This window comes from Colletes gigas, unplaced genomic scaffold (assembly GCF_013123115.1).
Source record: "Colletes gigas isolate AHSC1104 unplaced genomic scaffold, ASM1312311v1 Colletes_gigas_Sc00006, whole genome shotgun sequence".
NCBI classification, from domain to species: Eukaryota; Metazoa; Arthropoda; class Insecta; order Hymenoptera; family Colletidae; genus Colletes; species Colletes gigas.
In genome coordinates, this window is record NW_025106635.1 from 3,628,504 (window position 1) to 3,643,655 (window position 15,152).

The 15,152-nt window shown below is 48.0% G+C and overlaps 1 protein-coding gene across 2 annotated transcripts in view; it reads left to right on the top strand.

Annotated features, from left to right (window-relative positions):
• Positions 1 to 15,152, top strand: part of LOC122395832 (MOXD1 homolog 2) — a 221,614-nt gene that overhangs the window by 101,454 nt on the left and 105,008 nt on the right. The window lies entirely within an intron of this gene.

Below are 15,152 nucleotides of genomic sequence, written 5' to 3' on the forward strand. Positions count from 1 at the left end.
ATTATTAAATCCTATTATTCTCATTATTTCGCTCGATGAAAGTTCGCGTCGCAGGAATCGGTTTTACGCGGCATCGGAGTTGGAGTCAACAGTTGTAAACGCGAACTTTGTCCACGAGTACTGTTGACATTCGTGTTTGGAACTGGGCCAATAGTTAATCTGTCGTAGTTTCTCCTGTGGAAGACATTAACGCGTTGACTGCCACGCGAGTTTTCCGTGTCGAGAGACGTCCTCGAAATTTCATTTGTCGGCAATTTTCGTTGAACTTGATACACATATGTTCCATCTATTTTTCTTGTATTATAACTGTTCTATATCACGACTATAAAAAGTGTACACTAATGGGTTACTACCCGTGCAATAAATAAATAATGTTCGGGGGGACGAAACACTCTAAAAACGTTCAAAGAACTTTTCTTATATCGTACAAAGCCAGTTACGTCGAGGAATAACTATAGGAAAGTGAAGCAAAGTAGCAGTTTCGCTACCCAGAACCGCGCCAATCCGTCGACGTTATAAAGTCAAACAGGATAATAAACTCGTCTCTGGTATCAAAGCACATTTATCTTCCTCCGAACGACCCTGGTCGTGGCCATTACCTTGTTGACTAGTCGCTATCGTTGAAAATAACAGGATCCTCGAATATTCGTGGTCCCTGGATAACGGGGGGATCGTTGGTGGCACGTTTTCTCCATTCTTGGGGCGATATCAGTCCGGGTGTTCGCCGTGACCGGGAAGGCCGGACGATTTAAGGTCCACGTTGCACATCGGAACGATCGGTTAGAATCTTCCCGACGAAATGGATTTCGAATCTCATTGTCGTGGGGGGGATGGAGAACGGAGGGAGGACCGAGGTAGCTCCTCCGGGCATCGATGCATCCGTTTCGTTCGTTCGTTCGTTGGTTCGTTGGCTCGTCTATCCGCAGCAAGGTGGTCTGTGGTTTATCCCTCATTACGTGCGATTCGTTTGCGGTACGGACACTCGCATCGTGCGATTTTCTCTTGTTCGTTTCGTACGATCCCGCTACCCCGACCACCTTCTTCCGCGGACGCCGCAGTTATTTATCGATTTGCAACTCGCCTCGAAGCACGTGATAACAAGGGGCAGTGGTGCGAGGAAGCTCGTACCCCTTCGATCGTTTCGCCGATTGCCACGAAACACAAACGTGCACGTACCGCGTACAGACGAGATCTTAGCCTGGAATATCTTTGAATCTTCTTTTCTGGCGATACGGAACCAGAAAAAGAACAAACCGGATAAAATAAACTCGGAACTTTAACGAGCATAGTTTGCTTTCTCGTAAACGGTTTTGATGCGTTGCTGTAGATCGTGGCCGAGATTACTTTAATTCGGAATATGGATACGCGTGTAAAAACTATACGTACATGACAAATGCGTGGGCATAGAAATAACAAGCAACGAGAAACGAGAAACGAGAGCCTGGAAATGTTTGCGTTTCGAAGCGAAAATTAAATAAATCTCTGCGGGGGAAAATGGGTCACGCGAGAGGATCGAAAGCTTTTACAGAAAATAAACACTTTACAAATTGACACTGTCCAAGTATTCCCGTTCGAATGCATTATTTTGCTCAGAAGTACAAAACCTGAGCATGCATAAGTAACGAGCGCTATAATTACGCAAAAAGCAACGCGATAATTCTTAGTGCACCGAGAAAATAATGTGTCTCGAGCACGCCGGACGAGACGTTCGGTATTCCGTTCGCGAGAACGCGAAACGCACGACATTTCCGTGTCGTTGACGTTGACAATTACAATATAGCAGAGAAGACGAGTATCGAAGCGATTCCCCATCCAGCCGGTGTGAATCGTGCTCGTTTGCTGCTAGCTTTATCCGACAAACAGAACGATCGATACACTTTTCGAACGATAAACTCGCAGCCCTGTGCTGTTCATCGCGTACGAACTTCGTTATTCCGTTGTTTGTCGACGATGAATAATTGAAACAAATACGGTGTACCCAGCATTGGAGTGGCAATTTTTCGGAGCGTCGATCGATCGAAAATCGCGACGCGAGATAATACGCGTATTTTGCGAGCGAGACAGGGTATTTTCTATATCATCGACGGAAGGGGGCGGGAGTGGCTCTTTGATCGGGATCGGTAACGATCGAGCGACGCTTTCAACGATTTCCAGGGGTCGCGTGATTGGGAGTCGATGACGAGGATCCTATTGAACGGGCTCCAACGGCTGGCTGGAAGGAAGTTCCCGAAACGAATCGCCACAATTAAGCTCGCAATTATTCCCGCCGAAGACGCCCCCGTTCCCCGTTAATTTAATTTGCCTCGCGGGAGACGTTGCTCGAAGAAAAACGGTCGACGAGATTGGAATCTGCGGCAATGAGGTATTGAGAATCCGTTTTTAAATGCATTTTATCGGCGCGCCGTCGTGAATATACGATGTCGGAAACTTCCCCCTGATCCAATTGCACTTAGTCCGGCCGATACGACTAATAATGCTCCTCTCCTCGTCGTATAAATTGCACCGGCTAATGTATCCGACATCCGTGGAATACTTAACCGCGCCTTTCAGTTCGACTCGCGGCGCTGGCACCAGCTATCACAGAACGTTCTAAATATACATCCATCGCTCTTTCAACTTCGAGTGGTAATTATTCAGTCGCTCAAAGTGAACCGCCCGTCGCGTCTCCTACGAAAGATGTCGCCGTTGACGGATTTCAAAAGGGTCCCAGGTCTCCCTACGATCCGTTAAACCCTTCGAAGAACGCGTATCGCTCGTTCGATCGCCCGAACCGTGCACTTCGAGACACTTTCATCCCGAAATTTTCCTCCAATCGTAGAAAATTAATAGCAATCGCTCCAGAATTCTATTACAAGCGTACCTCCCAAGAAATCGCGTAATTCGTTCTACGTTTTAAATTTACGTCCAGACTTTCCTTAGCGAGCTTGGCTTTAAACGCGACCAAGATTTTAAAAACGCCTGCTGTAGAATATTCAAATCAAATGCGTTTTATTACCAGTGACCACTGTCATTTAAATTATCCTTTCCCGCAAAAGGCGTGACAGCAGGCGATGGAGCGTTGACTTTCAGCTCGTAACTCTGAAACGCGAAACGGCAGATTTTTATTCATTGACTCGGAAGCCGCGAGTCGGAGTCTCGCGAGCTCGTCTATCGGTCGTCCATCGCGAACGATAAATCTTTCTCGATTCCTTGACTTCCTCTCCCCTAGCCGTTCGGCTCTCCCTGTCAACGGGAGGAGCGTGCGACTCGCGGACTTCCGCCCGGTGCAGGTGCAGGTTGCACTCGCGAGCGGCCATTGCAGCGCGCGGACAAAAGGCACGCAACGCGCCTAAAAGGTTCAGGGCATCGCACGGAAGCGCGAGAACACCTTGGCCAATCGCGAGCAACCCCGGCAGACGCCATTACTTCGGAAAGCGACTTCAAGGTGCGTGGAAACGATAAAGTTCGACAACCAAAAGGCGTGACTCGAGGACTGGTTTCGAGCGACTGGAATACGGCTACGATTATCTTGGTACGAATAAAAAAGCCCCCGGGGCCCCCGACGCTGACTATCTTGTAAATGGCGCGATGATAAGATAAGGTGTACTCGGTGGCGCAGCTACTGTTAGAAAGGATACAGAGGAAGGAGTCTTCGACGTTGAAACGTCTGAGCTTAGTTGTAGTCAATAAAGGGGAAGGAACCCGCTATCGATCATGCAGCTGAAGTTTTCTTGTTCTTCCTCGTGATTCGACGAACAGTGATTTCTTACGTAAACTTTACCGAGCGGAGATGTCTCCGGGAGTTTATCAAGGGTCTACGAATAACAAAAGATTTTTGCATGTTCTACGTTGATGTCATATTCTTCGGAACAAGGTATCCCGACGGCAGAACTCGATTGCACGAGATAAAGTCTGCCGAGACCAGTCTCGATAGACCCGTCGTTTTTTAATATAATTTAGTTCGAGGAAACAATCTCGCTAACGAGACCAACGAGTATCAGCCTTTTCTGTTATCCTTGTTCCCATCGTATCGCGGCGGGTCGTAACCTCGCAACCGTTATCTTTGGATTAAAAATTGACGGAAATACGGCACAGTCGGATGACGTCTAAAAATAGGTGCCGATCGAAGAGCAGAGGTTAAGTTGAGCAGGATGACGATCGAGTTTCCCGGTTGGTCGAGCTTCGCCGCAAGATTGTCGAGATAAATTCGAGCCGGCGAAGCGTCTCCTGCCGGAGTACGTAAGAAATATTCGCTGAAGTTGGATCGTAAGCACCTCCGCAGCCGCCATCATCGACTTCGCCGTCGGTATCCCGATGATGCCTACGCGACCTCGCTTTAGAAGGATAACGCGTTCGGAGACTTATCTGATAATATATTTACGGTTACGTTACGGTGGTTATATATTATCTTGTCCCTCTCCGTGTCCTGTCCCACCCCCCATCCTCGACCATCCCGCTCTGATGTATTATGCATCCCGAACGCCATGTATTCTCGCATGCGCGCGTTACACGGCTCATACATTTTTGACCCCGATCTATCGGGCTTACTGTGCGACGCGCGATACGTAACCTCGTTCCACAGCTATACCCCTCGGATTGTCGCAAATTTTGTTCATTGCTACTCGAGTCATCCCCATTGCTTCTTAGAACGAACTAGCTTATAATCTCTTTGACACGGTAACTCGTGGACCATCCGAAACCTAGGAATAGGTAGTCGATCGAGTACTTGATTTCGAGGGTATGTCTATTCCCTAGAATCTCCCATTGAAATTTTTCCCAGAGGTGACAGAACACCTTGTATATTGTTAATACCGTGACAATTCGTGTTCAATCTTTGGGCTCCAGGAGCTACACGGATGCAGGAGAAAACTTTCTCACGCCGAATAGATAGATTCTGACGTTCCTTCATGTCTCGCATAACGACGAGAGGGCTAGTTATTCCGAGTCGAAAAGCAAAGTAGTGGTGCGCCAGGGGGTAGAAGATGTTCGTGATCCTCGGATCCTCGGAGTTTATAGGCTTCCAGGTTGCGTACTCGTACGGAGCCCTGTAGCTGGTAGCGGCAGCGTTTAGCCCGGAACGCATGAATTACGCGACTACCGCGAAAGAAAACGCGTGAAATCCCTTCGTAGCGGTCTGGCAGCGCGGACGTGCAAGTTCCTCGTGCCATCGACCTCTCTTTTCCATCGCCTACGATTCATCCTCCTTTTCTCATCCTTGGTCTCTTGTTCGTATCCTCCCGTTCCCTATCTTTCTTCCTCTGATCCAACGTGGTTAAGAGTTGGATTACCCTTATGGTGCTCCGCGGGCTAAATCACCTATTATGCATACGCCGGCACTTCTGCCAGGCAAGCGGTATCGAGCCGAGCCGAGTCGAGGTTAGAGCGCACTGGAGTCGAGTTCCCGTGGCTCGAACGCGCTCCTCTCGTTCCTCGGTAGCGGGGCGGGATCCTCTGCCTATTACTCCCTCATTTGCCCCGAGTTCATAGAAATGTAATTAAATCCCCTGAGCGGACGCGAAACGACGCGACGACGCGAGCTGCTGCCGTGCGCACTGACTCGTGGGAAAGTTCGGAAGCTTCCCCGGAGCGGGCTGACGGGGCGGGAGGAGGGTGGTACTTTTGACAGGCAAGCGTTAATTAGCGCCGGCAGGATCGACGACCTCATCATTTTTTTAAACTTAATTGGGCAAGCACCGCAATTAGTGCAGCCAGAGATAGGCGGGGAGCACGCTCGGGGAAGGAACGCACCTACCGGACGATCTTCCGGTTTTCCGGAACAAAGGGCGTCCCCGGAAAAACGCTGCGTCTCTGTTTCCAGCTTTACGCTTTTTACGTTTCGTCGTTTTCTTTATTTTCTCGTTTCTTCTTTCACATTTTATTGTTTTTCTTTTTCGTCGTGCGACCGTGCGTCCCCGCTGTTGATACGCGGCGGTTCCCCCGGACAGAGGGAAATTAATTTCATGTTTGCAAGACGACTGCAAACTTCGCGTTTAGAATTAATGCAAGACACGGGGCGTCGAGTGCGCGACGCGCGGGAAAAACACCCGGGCGAAAATAAAAACATCCCGACCGGTGGCGTGCGCGCGGTTTCTGACGTACAGTTTCATTTAAAATTAATTGCACGCCGCTATGTTTCGGTTTGTCGCACGCGTCGCTGCGCCGTCGCTGCAGCGTCGCGGCGTCCGTTACGAGCAACCGTGACCAACGTCGTCGTATTTTCTTACCGCCCCGTGTTCGCGTCAATGTATTTCGAGAGCAGCTTTGAGTAGAATTATGTTTACAAGACCAAATATTCGTCTTTTATATTTAGAAAGGGATTTGCTTCCCACCAGGATAACACACTACCTTGTGTTTTAATGGTTATTTGTCAAGCGCTTGCGAGAGAGGTATTGAACGTAGCCCTCTGTCGACGAGCACCATAACCTAACATTTCAGGCACGTTTCGCTTTCTAAATATGATGGATAGCGACGTCAGACCACTATAACCCTGTCACTGTTCCTAAACGACCCGCCCACGAAGTAGGAAACGCAGAAACGCTTTTTGGCAAGAGAAACAGTTAAGATTCTAACGCGCGGAGATAGATGAGCCTCGGCGACAAACAACGGAGGAAAAAGAACGATTTACGGGGGAACGACGATAGCATCGATGCAATTGCGTCCCCGTTCCCTTTCGCGACTTGGAAAGTCAGCCGTCTTCTGGTGCCGCGGCCACGCGACGTACCGTTGCATCTTCTTATCCCTCGCCCCCTTGGAAATCCTGTCTGCCTCTCTTTCTTCGAGTTACTCTCGACTTGGAAAGTTTACCTTTTCGCGCGCCGAGCCTTCCTCGTCTTTCTTTTCTCGTTCGAGACGCGTTCCCCCGTCCAAGAAGCCGGGGCATCGCGATCCCTCGCTGCTCCCGCCGGGCGAGCTAACTTTACACTCAGTACATTATGAATACCACGATTTCGCGAAGAAGTTATATGCTCCGGTCATTTTTAAAATGGAAAACTGCGGAAAAAGTGGGTCGCGCCGGCTTAGAGCAACGCTCCTACTGCTAGACTCGCCGATCCTGGAATCCTCTTATCGGCTTTCCAGCTCTCGAATACCTCTTTGCCGGGGGCCAGAAAGCATGGCATATTTTGTCGCGCTACCCCCCTCCCCCCCTTGTTACTTTCGAACGCTATATTATTAATTAGCGCACGGTAGACGTCTCTTGCGCGTCGCGTTCGCGACAACTTCGAGGTAAGAACCACCACCGTTTTAAACACCGAGTTGCGTGACCTTTCGAGCCGCGGGGTAAGGTTGTGGCTAAGGTCAGACGTGACGTCGGTGGAGAATGACGCAACGGAAAAGCTCGGGATCAACGGGAAAGTTTCGCCGCCTCGAAACGACCCGGTTCGTCGACAAAAAATAAAATAAACTCGTCGGGCGGGTCTCGAATAGTTTGGCGTCGCGTGAACCTGTATTTTCTTTCTTTTTTTATCGCGTGGCTGTGATCTGCACGCGTCGTCAGCGGCTTTCATCGTAGATCCGCAGAAATATTAAAGCACTAAACGTGGAGGTTGTATCGGGGTTCGTTAAAAAGGAAGAATTATTTGCCCTGCAGCGCGTTTAATACCGGCGGTCGCTAATCGCGGGAGGACACGTGACCGTGTCGAAAAACACGCGAGAGCAAAAGCAAAAGCCGCGATAAAACGATACGGGTGTCGTGGATCGTGGAACGAGTTTCGCTTGTCACGCGCGTTTATCGACAGCTTTTCGTTCGATACGGCAGACGTTTTAATTTTCACGGCGGTGGTCGTTCGGTCTGAGAATCGTCGCATCCGAACGCAAAGTGCAACCGAACGCCAGCTGCAACGACGAGTTATTGTCGATCCGACGCTCGGTGCCGTACCGTGTTAATTGCTGCTGGTCACGTTACGCGTAATGAATATTTTATTCCTGCCCGGTGTGTATATCTTTCCCTAAAACGAGGCGGTAATGCTGAAAACGGCTCGCTGCCGCGATCGTAGATTCTTTCTCGGCGTAGATAAAAAATAATGGCGCGTGGTTTATCGAGGCTCGTTTCCCTCAGGCCGTATCTTTTACCCGCGAATCGTAATTGCAACGAAGTCGCGTATTTCCTCGGCCCGGAATATAAAGAATTACAGATTTTGTAAATCGTGCCTCGAGAAATTTAATTAGCATGCTGCGACAGTATCTTTGTTCCGTCTGCGTCTTCTTTTTGCCGTATAGATAAGACTCGAAAGACTGTACCGTCATTACCACGGACTTCTTTTGTCGTTTCCGTCTTGATGAAACTGTAGAACGAGGTCAGGGATGGCGGGGTTCTTCCGTCCTGTTCGTTCGTTGCATCTTTTATCCGTGAACGTTGTAGCAAATTTTCGTCGAAATTCCGATCGATCGAAACCCGACGATGGTCCGCCGAATAACTGAACAAATTTTGGACCGAACGAACCCCGGAGTCGTTTCGATCAATACTTTTGTTGGACGCAGGTAATCTATGTCACTCGTGCGTAGCTCCGATGTTTCAAAAAACTTTGGAAAGAAAGGTAATTTGCATCTTCTTACGTTGATATATCCGCAACGTCGCTTAATTATAACCTGTCCCAGTTCTGACATCTTCGTGTTAACTTTCTTCCAGCTTCTATATTAATGTTGCCCCGTTCTTGTTGTAAAACCGTTTCCTGCGTCTCTTAATTGCAACTTGGAGTAATTTTAGCATCCCTGAGGTGAAGCTTCTTATAGCTTCTATTTGAATATCAATCTGTTCGTGTTGGAATACAGTTTATTAGGTTTTCGGAATTCTAACGAATTAAGGAAGCAATCTATCACTGGTTGAGCTATTTCCGAGTGATGATTATTAAACGGATCCAAAAGTATAAAAGTACCTACCCTCGGTGTCGGTAGTGTTAAACATTTAAAAAGCGAGATGGGAAAGCGTTTCGTTACGCAAACCAATTACCGAAAGAAACTCGGCAGGAAAGTGGTTAAAAAGCGAGCGTTCGATCGGCCGCGCCACTTTACCCAATTCCTTAATAAGAAAAATTCAATTCCCCGAAAGAAATCGATGTCTCCGCCCGGGTAACCGAACCGGAACCTGTAGCAGGTTCGCGGTCAGTTGTCGCGGAGAAATTCACAGACGGTCCCATTAACGTATTCTCCTTGTACGCCTCGTTAGGTTCCATCGCGTCAGCACCGACCTTAAACGTTTCAACGTTTAGACCTCGGTGTCCCGTGATAGAGACGGGAATTTAGAGCGAGTTCCAGGCGTCTTGGCGCGACACCGAACGATTTCACGGGCGTTAATTGGTGCTCCGTCGGCCAGGTATATGATTTTTTGTGAGAAAAGTGTAAGGCGACCGGTGTCAGGTTGATGGATGGATGAGACCCAGGACCCTGTCTTCGCCCCAGGACGTCACCGTTCTCGGTTCGTTGACCCTAAGAGGGGCTTCGTTTAAAAGTTTCAGGTTCGAAAACTTGATACTCCCGGCATCGACCGATACCGTGCGCCTCCGCGTTGTTTTTAACTACTTCTCGATAACGCTGGAATTCGTTCGGGGATTAAAAGCTAACGGGGGCGCAGCTTTGTAATATTACGCGTCGCGCTTATCTCCGATGTCATCCGCAGAAATTACATATCAGCCTCTTTAACGTACGGCAACGGAGATTTTTACCATGCGATTCCACCGAGCTGATACAACCTCCCTCTTCTTTTTCGAGTTCAACGGAGCACTAATAACCAACTACAAAAAAACCTTTCGCGATTTATTGCTTCCGTCTCATCGATTGCAGATGCTACAAGTGGGGTCGTCGATATTTCATGCTGCTGGATTTAGAATAGTCTAATCTGGAATAGACTAATCTGGTCCCCTTACTACGATAAAAATAATTAAAAAAAGAAAGATAAATACAATACTTTTAAGGAAAGATTCGGGAACTCTATCGAAAATTGAGTCGAACCGCCAGCAAACGTCCGGGATTTCGTCGCACGGTTTTCGTTGGAACTTTTCTCCATCGAAGGGGATTTCTAACGCGAACGATCGACCGTCGAAAATCGTGCCAGTTAGACGATTTCTTCTCCCATTCGTTCTCTTTATCCGACCGTCCGGAAATCGTACACGGTTGAATGGACCGGCAGAATTTGATTCGAGACTGGAAGTTAAGAATTTCCAGTCAGAAGTTGCGAATTCCACGACGTTCTTGCGCGATCTTCTGGATAGACTCGCCGCGGCTGATCCGCAAATACGAGATTCCCAGCGAGCGTGTCCCGGTCGCGCGAGCTTTTGTGCTTCGTCGTCGCATCGCGCAAGAATGGACTCGAGCTTTGCACTCGACAGTCGCCGTACGCTTTGTGCTTTATTTATCCGGGGCCGAGCCGCTGGCGGGCTCGACGGTTCTGTACATTGACTGCTTTAGAAGTTGGAATTTCCTGGCGAAGTCGCGCACGACCACCCCTGTCGCGCCGCCAAAGCCACCAACTGCGCATCGCTCGACCCACATAAACTAACGTCGTAATTCTTCCGAAACGAAAACTACCCTCTCGAAGAGCTCGGGGAGAGAGAGAAGGAAAAAAAGGTGGACAAAATCGATCGGGACACAACGAGATTTCATTTCGCTCGACCCTCGTCGTAAACAAATCCTCTGTCGGGTTCGGGATCGCCAACGCGTGCACGCGCGCCCGACCGATTTCGATTTCGCCGCTTTGGCAAGCACTTGGCGATTTATTTAACTTTAAGAGGAGTTCAACGGCGAAGTGCTGGAAGGGATGACGAGGGGGAGGTGGCGCGTCGACGGTGATGTGGGTCGAGGCTCGAGGGGAGGGAGAGGCCGGAGAATAGCTGGTTTTGCGGAGCGCGAAAGGGGAGAATAGGCGGATGCGCGAGCGTGCATCGATGGGAAAAGGCCTCTCCGACGTTCGTGGGCGTCAATGTATTGGGGGTACGTTCCAGGTTGATGCCACCGGCGCTGGACGCAATTTGAGAGCAATCGACTGAACGACACGCCGCAAATCAAACCCGTCCGTGGTAGTCGTGTGTTAGCTAGGCTCACCTCCGCCGACTGCGTCGCCCTCGAAGCCCCGCCGACCCTCCCCTCCTCACCCCCTGTTCACCAGATCCCTCTCTGTGTCACCTTTCGCCCTCCGAAACCCCCGACACCGCTACCCTGGCGCCACACCATTTTCGTTTCGCGGATCTCCACTGTCCTCTCAATTTGAGTTGACGCTTCTACGTACGGTCGAGCGATTCGAGTTGCCGCGCGACAGCTGCTACTGCCGATGCATCACCTCGCATCCGGCGCGTATTACACCGCTGTTACTGTTAATTGAATCGATCGTTTTCAGATTGCCGGTTCCTCCGCCAGCACCGTAAAATTGCCGAAATCACGCGGCCCGTGCCTGCCTCGCGCCAAAACGCATAAGCGCGGATTTTCGGGATCGCACCGTGACGCACTCAAAGCCATTTTCCGATATAAAAGCACTCCTAGTACTTTATGGATCGCGGAATTCTATTTTAAACAATTTTTATTCGAAGGAAATTAGAAAATTGAAAAGTAGACGTCGAAAAAGCTGGTCAAAATAGTTTTTTTATTCATATATTCCATTAGCCCACACAACGAAAGTTTTCATTTACAGCGCGAATACTCCATTGTGGGCCGAAGAGTTCTGCAAGTTTGATGCCCGGTTATGCCGTACGTTGATAAAGTTTGACAGATTTCGTAAAATCGTTCGCTGCTTTCTGATTCAATATCGCTAATTAGGTACCCGCATTCATGAGATTTACGAGCAATTATATTCTTAATTGATAGTTAATTGTTATGCTTGCATAGCGGTAACGAAATTTGGTTATTGGGACGTTCGTTAATTCGTAACGAAGTTTAGCAATTTGAATAATTTGAAGAACTTCGACCGCGCAACGAGCGCCCCGTCCAACGTCAGAATATTTGTTATTGCCTGGTGTATCAATCTCACGCGTGGTTTTGCATTTTGATATCCCCTTAAAATTCTAAGCATACAAAGAATTTTAACGTCGAGGTGGATGACGATTATATTTATCCCGATCTATTTCAGCAAAAATTTGAAGCACGTTAGTATTTTCAATATTTTATTTTGCGTTTCGTGCTTTATGCGTGCCAAATTTCGAAAGTTTCGAGTAAAAAGAGGCGGAGTGGAGTGTTGATGACCGAGAAATAGGCATTGGATCCACCGTAGGGCAAAATGGGGAACACAGAGTGGATTCGCGCACCGCAAACTCTGTGTATCGGACACGGGTCGCTTCGAGGAACCGGATAACGATTGAACTTTCGACTGTTTGCGCTCCTTTCGAGCCAGGGTCGTTAAGATCGAGGATCGACGTCGCTGGACGTGATCTCGTTCGACTCCGAGGCGTGATCTCGACCGATGGTGGAAATGTGCAGCAGCGTATGCGCGTAACTCGGCCTATTACGCGTTTCCCGATAAATTGATTTCGAAGGAGATGATATCTGACAAGCGAAGGTGCCTAAATGCAACTCTGACTTGTCAATGAGGTTTAGTGCAGCGATAGAGCTTGGAACATTGGAACCAGCGATTATTACGATAAACTACTTGTTAAACAGTAGTTCAGATGATATTTAATATTAAAAGTTCGGTGACAAATACAGTTTTCAGATAGGTGCTCAGTTTTTAATTAATATATCGACGACACATGTCACGTAAATTATTAATCGTATGGCCAAAATAGGGTAGTTATTGGCTTCATTATTTCAACTGCCGTTGTATACTATCACTGTGCAAGCACTACAACAGGGACAAAACGACTCGTGTCTGATCGGGGATGGTATTGGTCTACTTGAAACTTCGCGTACTTCATCTCGAATCTCCTTCTAAACTTTGATTGTCCTTGTTGAAGTTTGATTGTTTCTGCAATTGATGGCTAGGAATCGATAAATTGAATTTGTCAATTGAGGGTGAATTGATCTCGTCAATTATGTAATAAATACTGCACCCTGTCGAGCACAGTGAAAACCAAATTGGAACCGTATAATCCGCGAGCTTCGAGCGAATTTTAGTGGACTGCGTAAAATATATATAAATAATAATAAATAGATTTAATGCTCTTTGCTTGATATTGATTTTCCACGGAGAACAAACATGGCGACGTATAATACGCATTTCTCCGTTATCGAAATCTGGATTAAATACGAAGAGGGATACGAATGATAAGGAAAAAAAATGAATTTTCGATTTGAGAGGAGTTCTTTGTACTGGCAGATTCGAACTCGGTCAAGTGACGGTGTAATTTGCGCCGGTTATACCACGGACCTCTGAAGCATAACCGTTTCTGACGCGGTACAGCGCGGAAACTTCGATTCCAAAGACTGGAAACCTCAAATAAGGTCATACAAATAGTTGAAGTTCGACCAGCAATCAAACTACGCCGCGGAAACTGCACGGAGTTTCAAACATACGTCAGCCAGTTTCCTGTACATGCAATTCTAGATAACCTCTTTTTTAGTGGTCGATGATGCTTGAAACGTAAAGTTCGAGTTAACGATGCAGGTTCGTTAACTGAAAATTATACGTGGAAGAACTACGATAAAATCTATTTTCTATTCCACTTAATAGATTAGAATTCCTCTTTTCCTGAAATCAAATCGGAATCATTTTTAATTCAAATTGATCAAATTGATCAAATTTAATTCAAATTGATGAAATACGCATTAAAGCGTCCGATAAGCGGGTTACCCGATTATTTTATTTTCTGTACGGGATATTATACAAAAATTATTTCTGAACTTTTTATTCATCTTCCCCCCACTGTTTAGCGACATCGAAATTCTACTCGTCCGAATTTAACGTTTCCAAAGTCGAAGTCAATCGCCATGCAAAGAGTCACCGGAATCGATACCCGCTATAACAATGACGTTACTTAAACGACGCGCTGTACCATTGTGGTCGTTAATTAAACCGGTCGTTCGCGGGGCTGAAAATTGCACGTGCCACGTGGCCGAGGAGCAACGCGATTCGCGGGCGAAAAACATCGAGTCGGCCGCGCATTTGACCAATCGATGGTCTCTGTGAAGCGCTTAATTCTCTGCTTTCCCAGCCGCGCAAAACGAATAGTTGAATTGCCAACGCGCCACCACTCGTCTGACACTTCGTAACTGCGTCCTCCCCTCGATTTGCATCGCCCCGTTCAAGCGTTACACGATCGTTACTATTAATCGATTCGATCGCTTTCGCATTGACAGTTCTCTTAACAGCGTCCTGCTGATTTACCAAGCGGATGTTTGCACGCACGCGGACAAAAGAGATTTCGGGGACAGGTCCTCCATCTGCTTTTTCGTCCCTACCCCGGGACCCGACAATCGCCAGTTTCCCGCTCGAACGATCGTCGTTTCGAGGACCGTCGCAGCTATTTCGTCGCGATCGCGGTCGTTGAATTTTTAATCGACCCTCGAATCCAATTCCCTCCCCTTCTAGCGCGTTCGTTCACCCTTTGTTTTGAAATTTAACAGCAGGACACTTACATATAATATGTTCGTTTTTAATTCTTCAACTAAATCGCGACTCGCTCGATCGTCACGGGACCTTTCGACCGCGTTCCGAATTTTTTACACGCGAGATTTCTCCTTTGTTCGCGCATCTATTCAACCGTGACGTTAATTACTTTATACTCGTCGACCCGCTCGCGATAGCGCCGGGATACTCCCTGGAAACAAAGTGAAATTGATAGCGATCAGATCGACGCGACTTCACAAAGAGCCGGACGAGGATATATCCGCGGTATCGCGTCGTCTCTGATAATCGAATCGCTTCGCCGCGATCAGGAATTAAGGTCAGCGTCGATCATTGTTAAGGACACCGAATCGAATAGAACAAATGATACGCCGCTCGGGTCAGCTGCTCCCTTGTGTTCCCCGTTCGCCTGCGCTTCGTTTCCTGAAAATGAGTTATTAGTTAACGACGCGCGCGGAACGCGAACTTTAATCACTGGCGGCGGCTGATAACAGACGCCGGTCGACGTATCAAAACGACGTCCTTAAAACAAACGGGACGACCGTGTACAAAGACGCCCGTAACGAATTCCGCGATCAACGGCCTGGTTTCTCTTGATTAAAATTCTTCGGTGTGCCGGAGACAGCCTACCAGGTCCTAATTTCAGACCTAGCGGACCGTTTCGTGCCCCCCATCCGCGATCCACGGAGTT